At 47.7% G+C, this 19,605-nt stretch overlaps 1 protein-coding gene across 5 annotated transcripts in view; it reads left to right on the top strand.

Moving 5' to 3' along the window:
* The window catches only part of pacsin1 (protein kinase C and casein kinase substrate in neurons 1), a 107,971-nt gene that overhangs the window by 15,365 nt on the left and 73,001 nt on the right, over positions 1-19,605 (top strand). The window contains exon 1 of one of the 5 annotated variants that reach the window (XM_062978481.1): positions 5,141-5,263. The exons of 1 other annotated variant lie outside the window; for it this stretch is intronic. The gene's annotated coding sequence lies outside the window, so the exon portion shown is untranslated. Of the gene's footprint in view, positions 1-5,140; positions 5,377-5,430; positions 5,617-5,886; positions 6,110-19,605 lie in introns of those variants that run through there. 3 more of the 5 variants (XM_062978477.1, XM_062978476.1, XM_062978479.1) reach the window with 3 other exon arrangements.

Raw genomic sequence — 19,605 nt, forward strand, 5'->3', positions numbered from 1 at the left:
GAATTTAAAGATGTTTTATCTTCCCAGATGGTAACGCCAAACTTTCCCATCAGATTTACCCTAAAGATTTTGGTTTTACACTGATTTTAGAGATGTAGAAATGATCAAGGTCTGCAAGCCAAATCAGCATGCTCAAATGAAAAGTTTGTCTAGGAAAAATCATGTAGCAATAGCAACAAAAACCCCTAATTATTTATGACCTCTGATTATGAGGAAGCATGGCTCCTCTCTCTTTTTCTCGTACCAATTACTTCATTTTTAAGTTAAACTGGCACAAAGGATCCAGTCTAGCATGTGTACACAGAGCAGTTATACCAATGCCAGCGTTGTATAATTCTCTATAGTATCAAAGAATGCTTTTCTCCTCTTTTTCATTTCCCTGAGAAAGAGAGTTCTGTAAGACCCCTTTTATGAGATGACTTATTCCTTCTTGCCTGGCCTTATTTGCTGCTGGAAGCAGATTGGATGAAAATTATGCCTCAAAGTGGCTAATCCAATAAGAGAACCTTTCTTTGGGATCTTCAGAAAGGCTTTTGATGAAAAAAGGAAGAACAAAGTGACCCAAGACAAGAAAGGAGGGAAGCAGGGAGAACATCAGAAATGAAATGAGAAATAATGCAAGGCATTTTAGTTTACCAAGGTACTAAGGGAATGGAAAACAGGGACAAGAAATTGTGGGTAAAGCCATTTTTCTCTTCTGCTCTCAGCTTAGGAGTGTAGCATTATCTATCTGTGTCTATATTCCCTCACCTGCAGAAACAGGGGTATCTGGGAAAGAAGATGAAGAGCGCCAAAGACAGAATGCCCCACTGTGCTTCATTATGAAGTCAAATGTGCTCTTTAGAAGAAAGATGAGACTGTGCCTGAGACAAGGAGAGAGCCACAAGGGAGCTAGTTTGCCTTCTCACAGAGCAACTTGATCTTAGTCCTTCCGAACAACAGAGCGCCTTTCCTTAGGCAAGCTGAATCATTATTGCAACTGCTTCTAAGGACAAATTCTATTGCTCAGGCCTGTTAGTGCCTTTAGATCTTCTCTCATCTCTGATTAGTTAACTGCAGGAGAGAGAATTTGTTAAAGTACCGAAGAAATACATTTTTAAAACTTGCTGTCCTCATTCCAATCTTCAGAAAATGATTTCTATAGATCCCAGCTGGGAAGTTATAAAATGGCCTTCCCATTTGCAGAGGTAGTATAATGTTTATGTTGAGACAGATCTTGTAATTATGGCATGAGATTTTAAATTCAAATTTGGGAGCATTGCTTTTCTGTAACAGACTTGCTTGCCCTTGAGCAATTCATTTGGCAAAACAGCACAGCAATTTCATTCAATTCCCTTGTTCCTTAGCTACAACTTGCACTGTCCCTTTCCTTTCTTCTTGCTTACAGTTGGCCATGTTTTTATGACAGTTGACACAATAGGTTATTGGGCACTGTTCTGAGCTTAAATTGTTGTTTTATATACTAGTGATTTTATTTTGTATTGTACTGTGTGTTTATTTTATGCGTTGTTTTAGGCACCTTGTTCCATATGTAAGCTCCCCGAGTTCCTTCAGGGAGATGGAGGCAAGTACAAAAATAAAGTTGTTGTTGTTGTTGTTGTTGTTGTTGTTATATCATTTAGGCAACAGCCCCTAGAAATCTGTCATTTCTTGACACTGTGAGTGATATTCCAGGTATCTTCATATTATGTGGGTTGTGGGTCACAGCTCACACAGTGGAATTTCTCACCCACATCCCACCTTCTGAGTAAGTAACCATAAATGTAGAATATTCATATGGAAAATCACTATGCATAACATTCAAAATGTCGGCTATTCAAATAAACGCATGGAATAGGGGTACTTGTGTGTGCAATTCATGGTACTTCTATTAGCTTTGTTGACATTGCCAAGGTTAGAGAATGATGGGAGTTGAAGTCTAAAGTAAATAGACATTGACAAGTTAGGCACCCTTATTTTAGAGCTTCTCCTTGTTCCAGTTCTGGACAAATAAACTGTCCTTATTTTAAGTTCTCAGTTGATTTTTAAACATTATCTTCATTGTTATTTTAGCCACTCTATGGAAAGATGAGAGTATGTTGGGTTTGGAAAATCAGGCTCAGCTCACAATTCAGGTTTAGGCCAATGGTGATGTACTGTACTATTGATAGAAGGAAGGGAAACTCTTGTGACAGCGTCAGGAACAAAAAAAGTAGGCAGGAATAGATAGCAAGAAAGTAAATGCAAAACACTGTGACGTTCCAGAATGAAGTACAATTTAATAAACAAAGGCATTCCAACATAATAAAAATGTCATATTGTAACCTTAATTAGTGGCAGCAAGTATTTAAATAGGATGGTCAATCTGCTCTGAATTCAGCCTATACTTTAAAATGGGCTAGCCGTGGTGCTGAATCTTAAATACATTCGGCATCTTTGACTTCTTTAAAGTTTAAGCTAAAACCCACAGTTGGAAGCCAACAACATCACTGGCTTCAGTCTGAATCTCATGATTTTAAACACTGTATCTCAAGGTGGAACTCTCTGCCCCGGACTATGGTGGAGGCTCCTTCTTTGGAGGCTTCTAAGCAGAGGCTGGATGGCCATCTGTTGGGGGAATGTGATTTTCCTGCTTCTTGGCAGCGGGCTGGACTGGATGGCCAGTGAGGTCTCTTCCAACTCTTTGATTCTAGGTCTATAAAAATGAAGTTGGAGCAAAGTAAACTTCAGATGAGAGTTATATAGCTTTTTGTTTCTCAAAACTTCATGGTTGCTGTTGTTTCTTTATCTCATTAGCTAGATTGGTTTTCAAAGATCTGCTGCTGCTAGAAGTCCTGGAAGACACTTTTGTCAGAAATTTCTGCATGTTCCCATCTTTAACCCATTGAATAAGAGCCAAAATATTACCAGACCAAAACTCATAGGGCTTTTAAAGAGTAAAACTCTACCTTAAAGAGTCTTTACATGGGTTCCTTTCATTTGCAGATCATCTTTATTGGAACCAACTTCAAAACCAGTGTATTTCAAGTCTCACAATACACTAATCATATGGATGTACCACCCACTCTCTGGTCACTGATTGCCATAATTTTACAATCTGAAGACAAAAGGTTTCCTGGCCTGTTACCATCCATTCCAGCGCTCATTTTTCATCCATTCAGGTCCTCTAAGGACAGCACATCCTCTCACACATGCCTGATTCCGCTGCCCCCCTCCCCACCAAGAGTTGCTGTTTGTTGAATTGATTAGCATATATAAATGTAAATGATTTGACATTATTGTTACTGCAATGAGGCTGCAGTGGATCAATCTAGGAGATGCTTGATTAGATCTTGCTTTGGGGAAGAGTTTAAGAGGCATCCTGCAGATTCTAGTATCCATAAAGCCCTTTCTGGGCTCCAGCTCCTAATTCCCAGCTCCATTGCAATCTGTCCCCTCTATTCTGACCTTGATTCCTGCAAAAACAGATCTTGCAAAGAGCTGCAAAAAACAGATCTGCTCTTAAGAGAAGTGATAGAATGCTGGGTCAACAAAAAAAGTTCCAAAAAGATCCCAGAAGCAGGTTCAATGAGTAAGGTGCATTGGCATTTTCTTACCAAGAGAATAGGAATGTCACATTGGATCTTGCTCATGGATGTGTATTGTGCAGCAATTCCCCTGGGAGTAGAATCTGCTCTCTTTATTAATGACATTCAGCTCCTGGTAATAAGACAATTCTTTTGTTTTCACCCAGTTTGTGTTGAGCTGCATAGATATGCACTGTCCCCTCCCTCTGGTTGTATTATGGAAGTATATCATGGGGATAGCTGCCCAAAGGCCCTAAAGGACAGCAGATCCCATCTGATCATGGAGGCTAAGCAGGATTGAGTCTAGTTAGTGAATGGAAGATCACCAAGGAATGCCAGGTGCTGTAGGCTATATTTCAGAAGAAGGAACTGGCAAATCAACTGGCATTCCTTAAGAAATCTATGAAATTCATGGGGTTAGCATATGTGGTAAGGTGCATACAGACATCATAGAGATATATCATTCTATTCTGCTTTGGTTAAACCTTGCATGGAATATTGTGTCCACAATTCAAAAAGACTGAACATTGTCATATTATATGTGAGGCATTGAATCTTTGCTATTTACTCGATGTACACCACTTTCAGTCCCCCAGGGATGAGAAAAGTGGTATACAAGTGCAACAAACAAAAACAAACAAACAAACAAACAACGTGTCCAAAGGAGGACAATTAAAATAATCAAAGGTTTGGAAACCAAACCCAATGAGTAATGGCTGAGGGAACTGGGTATGTTTGGCTTGGAAAAAAAAGAAGGCTGAGAGGGCATATGATCGCTATGTTTAAATATCTGTAATGATGTCATAAGAAAGAGGGAACAGGCTTGTTTTCTGTGTCCCTGAAGACTAAGGGCAATGGGTTCAAATTACAAGAAAGAAGATTCCACCTGAAAATTAGAAAGAATTTCCTGACCATAGGAGCTGTTTAACAGTGGAACTCTGCCTTGGAGTGTGATGGAGGCTCCTCCTTTTGAGGATGCCTGCCATAGATGTGGGCGAAACGTCAGGAGAGAATACTTCTGGAACATGGCCACACAGCCCGAAAGACATACAACAACCCAGCCTACCAGCTGTTAGGAATTGTGGGAGTTGAAGTCCAAAACACCTGGAGGGCTGAAGTTTGCCCATGTCTGCTGTGGTCCTTTGCTGAAAGTAGCATTGGTTGGATTTTCTTAGCTTTCACTCTCTCTCTCCAACTCTCTTTTCTCTGACCACATTTGTTTTCTGAGAATCAAGGTAGGCCCTATCTAGAGTCTTTTATTTCTAGTGTTAGGGTCGTTTTGGTGGCTTGGAGGGGTGGGGGGGAAGAGATCCAGCCAGCAAAACGTCTTCTCTCTGTATGTGTGTGTGCGTGCCTTGCCCAAGATGTGGAGCTTGTCTTATGTGGAGACTTGCACCCATGCACTCCCTGCTATGCGCGTCTGTGTCCTTATATGTCGCTCGCGGAACGGGGGGCGGGAGAGAGAGGGAGAGGGAGAGGGAGCCTCACACGTGTCCCATGCTTGCTTATATACAGTCACGCGCGCACTCGCATGTCGCCAGAAAGAGAGCGGGAGGGAAAAGGGAAAAGCCGGGGCGGGCTTATTGAGCGCCACAGTCTCTCTTCGTCGTCGTCCTCATCCCCCTCCCCTTGGCCAATGAGAGAGCGCGCGCGCGCGCGCGCGCGTGTTCTTCGCTGAGGACTGGAGGAGCGCGCGCCCCAGCCGTAGCTGGAAGAGAGTGAGTGAGAGAGAAAGTGCGCGCGCGCGGAGAAAGAGCGGGAGGGAAGGAGTGCGGAGGGAGGAAGGATGCGCTGAGCATTACCCAGTTGCCATAGAAACCAGCAGAAGGAGGTGGGTGGCCGGTCGGAGGAGGAGGAGGGGGAAAAAAAAGGGGGGGGACGATTGGGGAGGAGAGGGGGAGCCATTTGCCCGCAGTCCTCCTCGCTGGTTTAGTCGCAGCTTCGTCTTCCTCCAGGAAGACCTCCTGGGGGGCTTGGGAGCCTGCCTGCCTGCCTGCCTGCCTTTCCTTCCCTCCTTCGGGGGTCGCCCCTCCTGCGACTCCCGCCTGAAGCCCCAGCCTGAGCCGCGCAGGTAAGCCGCCTGCTCCTCTGCACAGACCCCGACATGCCCAACGCGAGGAAGGTCTCTACAGTTCGCCCTTTTCCCTCCCTCGACCCCGCTGCAGAGATGGAGGCGCTAGATAGACCCCAGTCCTGTCCCTGGTTGCACCTGAGCGCCCCATCCCCGCTTCCCGGGGCAGCTCGGGACTGGGCTGCGCGGCCCCTTCTCTGCTGCGGATGGAGGCTGTCCTTCTGCTTCCCTCCTGGACCTCCTTCCCTATAGCAACGCCATTGATGTGGGTCCTGCTCCTCTTGGCGTCACCCTTCGCTTGGCGGATCTGGCACTGCGTAGGGGAGGAAGGAAGGGCAAAAGCCCGTCTTGAGTTTCATGCAGACAGCTGGCACCTGGTCTGCAGGGCACGGAGGGAGACAGATGGAAGTACCAAGAGCTCCCAGGTCTATGCCTTTTAGTATATAGGTTTTCATGGTCTTCCTACGTTGTACCCTGCCTTGAGGAGAAGCAGGTAACATCATCATCATATTATTGTTGTTGTTGTTGTTGTTGTTGTTGGTTGAATTGGCATAGGGTCACAGAGGTGAACTGATCCAGCTGCTTTCTAAGCATGATGATGATAGATGGGCGCTTTCTGCAGTGATTTGGGTTGCTGTGAGTTTTCCAGGCTGTATGGCTATGGTCCAGAAGCATTATTTCCTGACATTTCGCCTGCATCTATGGCAGGCAACCTCAAAGGCACTAAGCAGCTAGACCTTGAAGCTGAAAGTCTATTCAATGCTAATCAAGGTGGCCAATTGGAACATTCACACCTGCCTCAAACAGACAAGAGTTCTTTCTCTCACCCTGCACATTCCACATATATATAAATCCCACTTGACTAGTTTCCAACATACCTCACAACCTCTGAGGATGCCTGCCATAGATGCAGGCAAAACGTCAGGAAAGAATGCTTCTGGAACATGGCCATACAGACCAGAAAACTCACAGCCTGTTTTGAGTTTCATGCAGGCAGCTAGCACCTGGTCTGCAGGGCACTGAGAGGGAGAGATGGATGTACAAAGAGCTTCTCAGTCTATGCCTTTTAGGATATCTGTTTTTGTGGTCTTCCTGTATTGTACCCTCCCTTGAGAAGAATCAGGTAATATCATCATCATATTGTTGTTGTTGTTGTTGTTGGTTGAATTGGCATAGGGTCCCTGTCCTCACATCAATCCATTATGTTGCTGCAAGATAATTCTGTCTTGGGTCACAGAGGTGAACTGATCGAGCCCACAGGCTGCTTTCTAAGCACGATGATGATGATGATGGATGGGCTCTTTATGCAGTGGTACCGATCCTTCAGACTTTTGCTGTCTGCACCATTGTCTTTCAAGGAGGATTGCACTGCTCCTTCATTTATGTAATTTTTCTGCGAGAAACATTGCATGATGCTTTTTATTTATTTCCTTAACTGGGGGTGTCAAATATGGACGGAGAAAATCCCATCTTCCCCTCCTCCACCATTGCCTTTGGACCTTGAAATACAGTGGCCTATGCCCTCTACAGGCCAGATGATGTGGAATGACAACATGGCAGGTCAAGGCCTGCATCTGCAGTCAGTCTGTGGGCATCTGCAATGCTTCAACTGCTTATTGGTAATCTCAGAAAAGGGGGGGGCATGGTGGACAGAGGCCATGTGATGACTCATGGGCCTTGTAGTCCTGTTCCTAGTACTATTGTGGCAGACGAGGAGGAAAACATGGGATTTCCGCCGGTTCAGCCAGAGCCGGAGCCTCTCCACCTGGAGGAGGTTGCCGAAAAGGCCCGCTGCCAACGTTTGAATTTGTGTTGGTACTACGGGAATGGGGGCCACTTCGCCAGAGAATGTCCAGCCAAAAGAAAGCCCGCCGCCCGCCTGGCGGCGGCGTCCTCCGTGGAGCCGGAGGCGGCCGAGGCGGCTGGAGCAAAGCCGGCGGGGGAAGCCAGCGACCGGGCGTAGAGAGGCTCGCCAACCCGGTCAAAAACCCCACTCAAGAGCCGCAAACTGGGGTCCTATTTCTCCTGGTGGTCACGCTGTGGTCAGTGAAAAAAGGACCCGTCATGATCCATGCCATGATAGACTCAGGGGCAACAAACAACTTCATCGATAGAGAGTATGCCGACTCTCTGGGATTACAATATCATGATTTCAAGAATGCCCGGGTGGTGCAGGCCATAGATGGCTGTCCCCTAAAGACAGGTCCAGTAAGCCAATGGACTGAACCCACCAGGATGTGGATAAGGGAACACATGGAAGAAATTTCCTTCTTCGTTACCGAGGTTCCCCACTTCCCTGTGATTTTGGGGATTCCATGGCTGACACTCCACGACCCAAACATCTCCTGGTCCAACAGAGAACTACAGTTTGCCTCAAGATATTGCCAAAACCATTGTCTAGTAGCCAAGGTCTGTCATGCCACGGACGCTGAGCCCATCATCACCTTGCCCAAGAAATATTCGGACTTTTGGGATGTTTTCAATGAAAAGGAAGCCGAGAAACTACCCCCACATAGACCCTACGACTGTGCCATTGACTTGGTGGAGGGGGCCCCGATTCCGCGAGGACACCTCTACTCCCTGACTGAACCAGAGCAAGAAGCTCTCAGGGAGTTTATAGAGTCAAACCTTCGCAAGGGGTTCATCAGACCCTCTCAATCCCCAGCTGCTTCCCCAGTGATGTTTGTGAAAAAGAAGTCAGGGGACCTACGCTTGGTTGTGGACTATAGAGCATTGAACAATATCACGAAGCGGAATCGCTACCCCCTGCCTTTGATCTCAGACCTATTAGACCGGCTTCGAGGGACCAAGGTTTACACCAAGCTGGATCTCCAGGGGGCTTACAATCTAGTTCGCATTAGAGAAGGGGACGAATGGAAAACCGCCTTCCAGACCAAATTCGGATTATTTGAGTCCCTAGTCATGAATTACGGATTATCCGGAGCTCCCGCAACATTCCAGCATTTTGTCAACGATATCTTCCAGGATTATCTAGACCGGTTCTTGATCATATATTTGGACGATTTTTTGGTGTTTTCTAGATCACAATCGGAACACGAGCAACACGTCAGAATGGTGCTACGATGATTGCGGGATCATGGACTATATGCCAAGTTAGAAAAATGCACCTTTGATCTGCAAGAGGTAGACTTCCTGGGATACCGCGTCTCGCCATTAGGGCTCTCCATGGACCCGGCAAAGGTTTCAGCAGTATTGGAATGGCGGGCGCCAACCAACAAGAAGGAAGTACAGCGCTTCTTGGGGTTTGCAAACTACTACCGCAAATTCATCCCAGACTTCGCTCGCTGGTCTGACCCAATCACCAGCTGCATCCGTGGGAAACAGCCTTTCCGCTGGACGGAGCAAGCAGAGAAAGGGTTTCACCAGCTAAAGCAGTTATTCACGACCCAGCCAATTCTACAGCACCCTGATCCTAAAACCCCTTTTGTTGTACAGGCTGACGCCTCTGATGTGGCAATTGGGGCTGTACTCATGCAGCCAGTGGGAGAACATCTTCATCCTTGTGCCTATTACTCCCGTCAACTAACAGCCCCAGAGAGAAATTACATTATTTGGGAGAAAGAACTTTTGGCCATAAAGGCAGCTTTTGAAAATTGGAGACATTGGTTAGAAGGGGCCAAATTTCCCATTGAAGTTCATACTGATCATCGAAATTTAGAACACCTAAGGACCGCACGAAAGTTAAATCAAAGGCAGCAGCGCTGGGCTTTATTCTTTGAACGTTTTGACTTCCAGATCCATTATGTAACCCCGGCTCAGACCAAGCAGGCAGATGCTCTATCACGGAAACCAGAGTATGCTGCAGGACGCAGAGAGACCTCAGAATCTCGATTGCTGCAACCTGAAAACTTTGCCACGCTCACAGTGGGAAACACCAAATCCACTTCAATTGAACCAACTCCCTCTAACCCAGAATCCCTTTGCGCTCAAGAAATTAGAGCCAGTCAACAGGCAGATGCCTGGGCTCAAGAACAGATTCGCCAAGGACTACGTTTCCCTTTCTCACTTAAGGATGGGCTACTATGCTACAGGAATCATGTTTACATCCCTCCAGGTCCAGGCAGAGAAAAAGCACTTCATCTGTGTCATGACAGCAAGCCAGCAGGGCATTTTGGACTTTTAAAAACCATGCACTTGATCCTATGAGATTTCTGGTGGCCCAAGATCCGCAAGGATGTGGAGAAATATGTCAATACCTGTCCTGTATGTCAGCGTTCCAAGACAAGAAGGGAGAAGCCGTCAGGGCTACTGCATCCCCTTCCCACTCCTTCTCGCCCATGGGAGATAATTTCCACGGATTTTATCACTGACCTACCACCTTCCCTTGGATTCACCACGATCCTAGTGGTGGTGGACCTTTTTACCAAGTTGGCCCATTTCATTCCCTGCGATGGTCTCCCCACGGCCAAAGAGACTGCAGATTTATTCCTTCAACATGTTTTCTGACTACATGGATTGCCCAAGAGTTTAGTCACTGACCGTGGATCTCAATTCACCTCTCGTTTCTGGAAAGCACTACAGAAACTATTGGGCATAGACTCCTGTTTATCTTCAGCTCACCATCCCCAAACGGATGGGCAAACTGAGCGCACCAATGCCACTTTGGAACAATACCTTCGCTGTTATGTAAACTACCAACAGGACAATTGGGCTTCCTTATTACCTCTATCGGAATTTGCTTACAACAATGGTGTCCAGGCTTCAACTAAAGAAACCCCATTCTTTGCAAACTACGGCTTCCATCCACGTTTCTTTCCTTCTGTCATTGAAACTTCAGAAGTCCCTGCAGCGGAGGACTGGCTACAAGAACTCACAGCGGTGCAACAACTCTTGCACCAACAACTAGATCAAGCCAAGGAGGACTATAAACGCCACGCTGACGGCCATCGCCAGCCGGGCCCCGAGATCAAGGTAGGAGATCGGGTTCTGTTGTCCACTTGCTTTTTGCCCTCCCACCGTCCCTGCCAGAAGTTAGATGCCCGTTTCATTGGTCCCTACCCAATGGTGGCGCAACTTAACCCCGTGACTTTCAAACTCCAACTTCCGCGCTCCATGCGCATTCATCCGGTGTTTCATCGTTCCCTGCTCCTTCCGGCGGATGGTGTACGCCCTGATGCGAGTCGGCCGGCCCCCGCCCGTTTTGGTGGACGGGGAAGAGGAATTTGAGGTTCAGGACATTTTGGATTCTCGCTTTCATCGCCGCTGCCTTCAATATCTCATTGACTGGGTGGGTTTTGGCCCCGAAGAACGCTCTTGGGAAGACGCTTCCACAGTCCATGCCCCCGACTTAGTCCGCCGCTTCCATCAGGCCTACCCTGCCAAGCCGCGGCCCCGCGACTCGAGGAGAGGGGCCATGTTTGAGGGGGGCCTTGAGGGCGGGGATAGTGACTCATGGGCCTTGTAGTCCTGTTCCTAGTACTATTGTGGCAGACGAGGAGGAAAACATGGGATTTCCGCCGGTTCAGCCAGAGCCGGAGCCTCTCCACCTGGAGGATGTTTGCCCTCAAGAATTCAGCCAAACAGGCCTTGGGCAGAACTCCCCCCCGTTTCCCCGGAGGGACAATTATAATAGAGATAGAGGAGTCAGAGAGGCTAATCGCCGGAGCCTGAGAATCGCTGCCAAACAACTAGCTGATTAGGTCTGCTTCCCTTGGGAAATTCTAAGGAGTCATGCATCTGGACAGAGTTGGGTTTCGCTTCTCGTTCCCCAGGGAAAGTGTTCTGTTGGCGGGAAAACGAGACCCAATATAGGTGTTTGTTGCAAGGGGAACCTTGCGGAGTCAATTGATCAGCTTGAGGAGAGAGATCGTGTGTGGACTTCGTAACCCCAGTTCCTTGCTTCCCGGATCAAGTTTCAAGCCTGCCTTGTTTCACGTTTGCCACGGACCTTGTTCATGCTTCATGTTTGCCTCGTTTCAAGTCTTTGATCTAGCCAAGAATCAAGTTTATTTTCCAGCCTTGTTGTCAAGCTACATTGGACTTTAAAGACTCTGTCATTTCCCCACACTTTGCTTGTGTCACGACCCAGGCGGCAGAGGCACCAATAACCATACACAGAGGCCAGAATCTATCTAATATCTTTATTGAAGGAATATATAAAGTTAATAAAAGCAAATGTAAAAGATAGTCCAGAAGCAGACCTTTCAGGAAAGGTCAAAATTAGTCCAAGGAATTAATGTCCAATATGAAATATTAAGGTCCAAAGTTGTAATCCAATAACCGAAACACTCACTTTGCCAAGCAAAGTGAGGGGAGATGACAAGGTCCTTTAGTCCATAAAACTTGAACGTGGCTAGGAAATAACTTGATACTTGAAACAAGGCTTGAACGTGGAACAAGGTAACTAAGAACAAGAACAAGGTCCGTGGAATAACTTGGTAAAATCCGTGAAACAAGGCAAGGATTGGTCCTGGGAAACAAGGCAAGGTCCGCAGGTAAACAAGGCTGGGAAGCAAGGCGAAGGCTGGATAGCAAGGCAAGGCTTGAGCAAGAGCGAGGCTTGAATCGGAGCGCGCTGTCCAGACACAACTCGCTCCGTAGGCTGACGAATTGACTCCGCGAAGTTGCTACGCGGGCAAAACACCTATATAGAGTCCAACTTTCTCACCAAAGCGGTTCTCTGGGAATCAGAAACGAAAGCTAAACTCTGAGACCAGATGTTAAACTCCTTAAAGATTCTCACGAGAACCAATGTTAATTGGCAACATTCTTAGCTGCTATCCTCGCACTCCTGCGCGAAGCTGAATCCAAACTTCTTTGTTGTTTACAAAACTCCCGGCGCAAGAACACGGGAGAAGTAGGCTCTGGGGTTGTTTGACATACTTCTGGGGCACAACTTTCTTGCAGGTGCAAGGTTTCCAGATCTGCCTGGGAAGGGTCTGGCTGAGAGGAATCCAGTTCAGACTGGGAAGGTAAAAAACCCAAGTTTTCATCTTCATCAGGAATTACAATGTCCTGAGCAGGACTACAAGGCCCATGGTTCATCACACTATCCCCCTCCTCAGGGCCCCTCCCAAACTGGGGTCCTCTCCCCGAGGCGCGAGGTCGCGGTTTGGTGGGATAGGTCAGATGGAAGCGACGGGTTAGATCAGGAGCATGGACTGTGGAGGCGTCTTCCCAAGAGCGTTCCTCAGGGCCAAAACCCACCCAGTCAATGAGATATTGTAGGCGGCGGCGATGAAAGCGAGAATCCAAAATGTCCTCAACCTCGAACTCCTCCTCCCCATTCATCAAAACAGGAGGGGGGGCCGGTTGGTCTGTATCAGGACGCACACCATCCGCCGGAAGGAGCAGGGAACGGTGAAACACTGGGTGAATGCGCATTGAACGCGGAAGTTGGAGTTTGAAAGTCACGGGGTTTAATTGCGCCACCACTGGATAGGGGCCAATGAAGCGGGCATCTAACTTCCGGCATGGGCGGTGGGAGGGCAGAAAGCGAGTGGACAGAAAAACCCGATCTCCTACCTTGATTTCGGGGCCCGGCTGGCGGTGTTTGTCAGCGTGGCGTTTATAGTCCTCCTTGGCTTGGTCCAGTTGCTGGAGCAAAAGTTGTTGCACCGCTGTGAGTTCCTGCAGCCAATCCTCTGCTGCGGGAACTTCTGAAGTTTCAATGACAGGGGGAAAGAAACGTGGATGAAAGCCGTAGTTTGCAAAGAACGGCGTTTCTTTTGTAGAAGCTTGAACTCCATTATTGTAGGCAAACTCAGACAGTGGTAACAGAGAAGCCCAATTGTCCTGTTGGTAGTTTACATAACAGCGAAGATACTGCTCCAAAGTGGCATTGGTGCGCTCCGTTTGCCCATCTGTTTGGGGATGATGAGCTGAAGATAAGCGAGAGTCTATGCCCAGTAGTTTTTGTAGTGCCTTCCAAAACGAGAGGTGAATTGAGATCCACGGTCTGTGACTAAACTCTTGGGCAATCCATGTAGTCTGAAAACATGCTGAAGAAATAGATCCGCAGTTTCTTTGGCCGTGGGGAGGCCTTCGCAGGGAATGAAATGGGCTAACTTGGTGAATAGGTCCACCACCACTAAGATCGTGGTGAATCCACAGGAAGGTGGTAGGTCAGTGATGAAATCCGCGGAAATTATTTCCCATGGGCGAGATGGGGTAGGAAGGGGGTGTAAAAGCCCTGAGGGCTTCTCCCTTCGTATCTTGGAGCGCTGGCATACTGGGCAGGTGTTGACATATTTTTCCACATCCTTGCGGATCTTGGGCCACCAAAAATCTCTTAGGATCAAATGCATGGTTTTAAATAGTCCGAAGTGTCCTGCTGGTTTGCAGTCATGACACAGACGAAGCGCTTTTTCCCTGCCCGGTCCGGGTGGGATATAAACATGATTTCTATAGCAGAGCAGCCCATCTTTAAGCGAAAAGGGAAAATGCAGACCTTGGCGAAGTTGGTCCTGCGCCCAGGCATCTGCTTGCTGACTAGCCCTGATTTCTTGAGCACAGATGGGTCCTGGAGTAGGGGAAGTTGAACCAATGGGATTGGATTTGGTGTTCCCCACTGTGAGCGTGGCAAAGTTCTCAGGTTGTAGCAGTTGGGATTCAAAGGTCTCCTTGCGTCCTGCAGCGTATTCCGGTTTACGTGACAGGGCGTCTGCTTGCTTGGTTTGAGCTGGGGTCACATAATGGATCTGGAAGTTGAAACGTTCAAAGAATAAAGCCCAACGTTGCTGCCTCTGATTTAGTTTGCGGGCAGTTCTTAGATGTTCTAGATTACGATGATCAGTGTGGACTTCAATGGGGAATTTGGCCCCTTCTAGCCAATGTCTCCAAGTTTCAAAGGCTGCCTTTATGGCCAGTAGTTCTTTTTCCCAAATGGTGTAATTCCTCTCTGGTGTGGTTAGTTGACGAGAATAAAAGGCACAGGGGTGGAGGTGATCTCCCTCCGGTTGTAAGAGTACAGCCCCAATTGCCACATCAGAGGCGTCCGCTTGCACCACAAAAGGGGTTCCAGGATTTGGGTGCTGTAGAATTGGCTGGGAGGTGAATAGTTTCTTCAGTTGCTGGAACCCTTTCTCTGCTTGATCAGTCCAGCGGAAAGGCTGCTTTCCACGGATGCAGCTAGTGATGGGGTCGGACCAGCGGGCAAAATCTGGAATGAACTTGCGGTAGTAGTTCGCGAACCCCAAGAAACGCTGCACCTCTTTCTTGTTAGTTGGCGCCCGCCATTCCAATACTGCTGAAACTTTGGCTGGATCCATGGAAAGCCCTAGAGGCGAGATGCGGTAGCCAAGGAAATCTACCTCTTGTAGATCAAAAGCGCATTTTTCTAGCTTGGCATAAAGTCCATGATCCCGCAATCGTTGCAACACCATTTTGACGTGGTTCTCATGTTCTGATTGTGATCTGGAAAACACCAAAAAATCGTCCAGGTAGATTATCAAGAATCTGTCTAGATAGTCCTGAAAAATATCGTTGACAAAATGCTGGAACGTTGCGGGAGCTCCGCATAAACCGAAATTCATAACTCGGGACTCGAATAATCCGAATTTAGTCTGGAAGGCGGTCTTCCACTCGTCCCCTTCTCTGATGCGAACTAGATTATAAGCCCCCCGAAGATCCAGCTTGGTGTAGACCTTGGCTCCTCGAAGTCGGTCCAGTAGATCCGAGATTAAGGGCAGGGGATAGCTGTTCCGCTTGGTGATATTGTTCAATGCTCTGTAGTCCACCACCAAGCGTAATTCCCCTGACTTCTTCTTCACAAACATCACTGGGGAGGCGGCTGGGGATTGAGAGGGTCTGATGAACCCCTTGCGAAGGTTTGTCTCTAAGAATTCCCTGAGAGCTTCTTGCTCTGGTTCAGTCAGGGAGTAGAGATGCCCTCGCGGGATCGGGGCCCCCTCCACCAAGTCAATGGCACAGTCATAAGGTCTATGTGGGGGTAATTTTTCGGCTTCTTTCTCATTGAATACATCCCAATACTCGGAGTACTTCTTTGGCAAGGTGATGATGGGCTCGGAGTCTGTGGCATGGCATACCTTGGCTACGAGGCAATGGTTTTGGCAGTACGGTGAAGCAAACTGCAGTTCTCTGTTGGACCAGGAGATGTTAGGGTCGTGGAGTGTCAGCCATGGAATTCCCAAAATCACAGGGAAATGGGGAACCTCGGTAACAAAGAAGGAAATCTCTTCCATATGTTCCCTTATCCACATCCTGGTGGGTTCCGACCACTGGCTTACGGGGCCCGTCTTGAGGGGACGGCCGTCTATGGCTTGCACCACACGGGCATTCTTGAAATCATGATATTGTAATCCCAGAGAGTCGGCATACTCTCTATCGATGAAATTGTTGGTAGCTCCAGAGTCTATCATGGCGTGGATCATGACGGGTCCCCTTTTTGCTGACCATAATGTGACCACGAGAAGGAACAGGACCCCGGTTGGCGGCTCTTGGATGGATTTTTTGACCGGGTTGGCGAGCCTCTCTACACCCGGTCGTTGGCTTCCCCCGCCGGCTGTGTGCCAGTCGGCTCAGACGCCTTCGACTCCGTGGAGGACGCCGCCGCAAGACGGGCGGCAGGCTTCCCTTTGGCTGGGCACTCTCTGGCGAAGTGGCCCCCGTTCCCGCAGTACCAGCAGAGGTTCAAGCGTTGACGACGGGCCTTCTCGGCGGCATCTAGTCTGGGACGCACATTGCCCAACTGCATCGGCACCTCCTCGCCTCCTCTGGGGTATGGGGTTGGCGGCGGGGGTCTCCACACCGGACGTGGCTGAACACTGGCGGGAGCGGGGGGTTTTGCCCCGGCTCTACCGCCCTGGCCTCGAACCCATTGTTTCCTGTTGGCAATCATGACTTCAGCCCGTAAACATTGATCAATGAGTGCCTCGAGGGTCTGGGGAGGATCCACCTTGGAGATTTCTTCCAGCATTTCAATGTTGAGACCCTCCCGAAATTGTCCTCTGAGGGCTACATCGTTCCAGCCGGTGTTGTGGGCCAGCACGCGGAACTCGGCTATGTACTGAGACATGGGTCTGTCTCCTTGAAGGAGGCGCCGGAGTTTGTGACCGGCTGCCTCCAAATTGTCCTCGATTCCCCAGGTCTCCTTAAGGTGATCCAAGAAGCGTTGTGCTGAACTTAGGTGGGGGGAGGCTTGATCAAACAGGGCCGTCGCCCAGCTAGCCGCTGGTCCGTCTAGAAGACTGTAGACCCACGCCACCTTGATGTCTTCTTGGGGAAACTCGGCATCACGGGCCTCTAGATAAGCTTGACATTGGCGGCGGAAAACATGAACCTTAGCAGCTTCTCCAGAAAACTTGGTAGGCAACGCCATGGCCGGGAGGCGAACTCCGCGCTCCCTCAACCCTTTTATTTCTCCATCCTGCGCGTTGAGTCTGTCACGGATGCGGTCCACTTCGTCCTTGCTGATGGTGTAGCTGAGCGGCTGTCCAGCCGGCGCGGCTCCGGTAGACATCCTGGCCTCGGTTAGTTGGTGCTTATGGGTGGCGGAGTCAAACTGTCACGACCCAGGCGGCAGAGGCACCAATAACCATACACAGAGGCCAGAATCTATCTAATATCTTTATTGAAGGAATATATAAAGTTAATAAAAGCAAATGTAAAAGATAGTCCAGAAGCAGACCTTTCAGGAAAGGTCAAAATTAGTCCAAGGAATTAATGTCCAATATGAAATATTAAGGTCCAAAGTTGTAATCCAATAACCGAAACACTCACTTTGCCAAGCAAAGTGAGGGGAGATGACAAGGTCCTTTAGTCCATAAAACTTGAACGTGGCTAGGAAATAACTTGATACTTGAAACAAGGCTTGAACGTGGAACAAGGTAACTAAGAACAAGAACAAGGTCCGTGGAATAACTTGGTAAAATCCGTGAAACAAGGCAAGGATTGGTCCTGGGAAACAAGGCAAGGTCCGCAGGTAAACAAGGCTGGGAAGCAAGGCGAAGGCTGGATAGCAAGGCAAGGCTTGAGCAAGAGCGAGGCTTGAATCGGAGCGCGCTGTCCAGACACAACTCGCTCCGTAGGCTGACGAATTGACTCCGCGAAGTTGCTACGCGGGCAAAACACCTATATAGAGTCCAACTTTCTCACCAAAGCGGTTCTCTGGGAATCAGAAACGAAAGCTAAACTCTGAGACCAGATGTTAAACTCCTTAAAGATTCTCACGAGAACCAATGTTAATTGGCAACATTCTTAGCTGCTATCCTCGCACTCCTGCGCGAAGCTGAATCCAAACTTCTTTGTTGTTTACAAAACTCCCGGCGCAAGAACACGGGAGAAGTAGGCTCTGGGGTTGTTTGACATACTTCTGGGGCACAACTTTCTTGCAGGTGCAAGGTTTCCAGATCTGCCTGGGAAGGGTCTGGCTGAGAGGAATCCAGTTCAGACTGGGAAGGTAAAAAACCCAAGTTTTCATCTTCATCAGGAATTACAATGTCCTGAGCAGGACTACAAGGCCCATGGTTCATCACAGCTTGGCAAAGTGTGTGTTTCGGTCAAGTGGATTAAAACTTTGAACTCTAATATCTTATATTGGACAATACATTTCTGGACTATATTTGACCTCATCTGAAAGGTCTGCTTCTGAACTATATTCTTTACTTGTTTTTATTGACTTTATATATTTCTTTAATAAAGATATTAGATAGATTCTGGCCTCTGTGTAAGGTTATTGGTGCTCTGCAGCCTGGGTCCTGACGGGCCAGGAGCATCAATATGCTCAATTCTTCCTTTCGAGTGTGTATATCCTCCTCCACTTAGGTCAGTGGTTCCCAACCTTAGGGACTCCAGGTGTTTTGAACTTCAACTCCCAGAAATCCCAGCCAGCCTACCAGCTGGTAGGAACGGTGAGAGCTGAAGTCCAAAACACCTGGAGGCCCAAAGGTTGGAAACCACTGACTTAGGTCAAGCACATGGCCTCTTCCTCTCCTCTTTCTCCAGAGGAGTGGACTGTTCTGCTGAAGGAGGGCAGTAATAAGCCACATGATCAAAGTAAATGCATGATTTGTACCTGTTCCTATAGGTCAGCTGTGGGGAATGGAGGCCTGTGTGCGGAGCAGAAATCAGGAAATACAAGGTTAATCACAGCTTTAGGGAGAAGTTTAGTTCAGGGGTGGACATGGCAACTGTGGCTTTCCAAAGGTGTGTAGATTTCAATGTGGACTCTCTTATAATTGTTTATTCTGATGGGAATTATAGTCTAACACCCCTGAAGAGCCACCGTATGCAAATCCTGACCAAAAGCCTAAGGGCTCAAGTTAAATTCCTGTATAATCTGAGACTAGAGTCATCCTATTTATGTTTTCCTTTTCTTGAGGATCTGATTTCTTGACTGAATATAAATCACTTGGATATGATCAATCTGCCAACCCAACCAGTGACATGTTAAATGGCATGAACCTGTCCATGATGGGATCAGGACAAGATCTGGTCACTGTTAGCTGGAGTAAAAGTAGCAGCAATATGCAACTGCCATTATGGATTTAGAACTGACCATTTTTTTATACTGAACTGTGACTAGATGCAGTACCTCCTTTAGTAACCTTTACTCATTTCAGCAGAGTCACAGAAGCTTATTGCACTTCCTTCCGATATACATATTTTCACCAACACACAGAAGGCATGGCTATCTCAACTGCTTTGTTCTCTTCCTTCACAGACATCACAAACACTATTTTGAACATAATATAATCTATCTTTGCCTGCAGATTTGGCTGCATTGTATCTAGCAACCATTTCCCCCCAGTTCTCTTCTGCGTCAAATACAAATTATTTGCTCCTTAGCCTAGCAAACACATCATATTATATTGTCTTGCATTTTATCACCAACCTATTACAATTACTATGGCAAACTGTCTTCAGTTTTTGACCCTATCTGTATGACTTTATAAAACAAAGCTAAGTGGCACAGGTGCAAATTAGAGCTGAAGTCAGTAGGATTTTGTTGACACAAGTGGCAACCTCAAGGCCCAATATATTGCAGAGACTCTAAATCCATTCTTCCCT

Source organism: Anolis carolinensis, chromosome 4, assembly GCF_035594765.1.
Source record: "Anolis carolinensis isolate JA03-04 chromosome 4, rAnoCar3.1.pri, whole genome shotgun sequence".
NCBI lineage: Eukaryota > Metazoa > Chordata > Lepidosauria > Squamata > Dactyloidae > Anolis > Anolis carolinensis.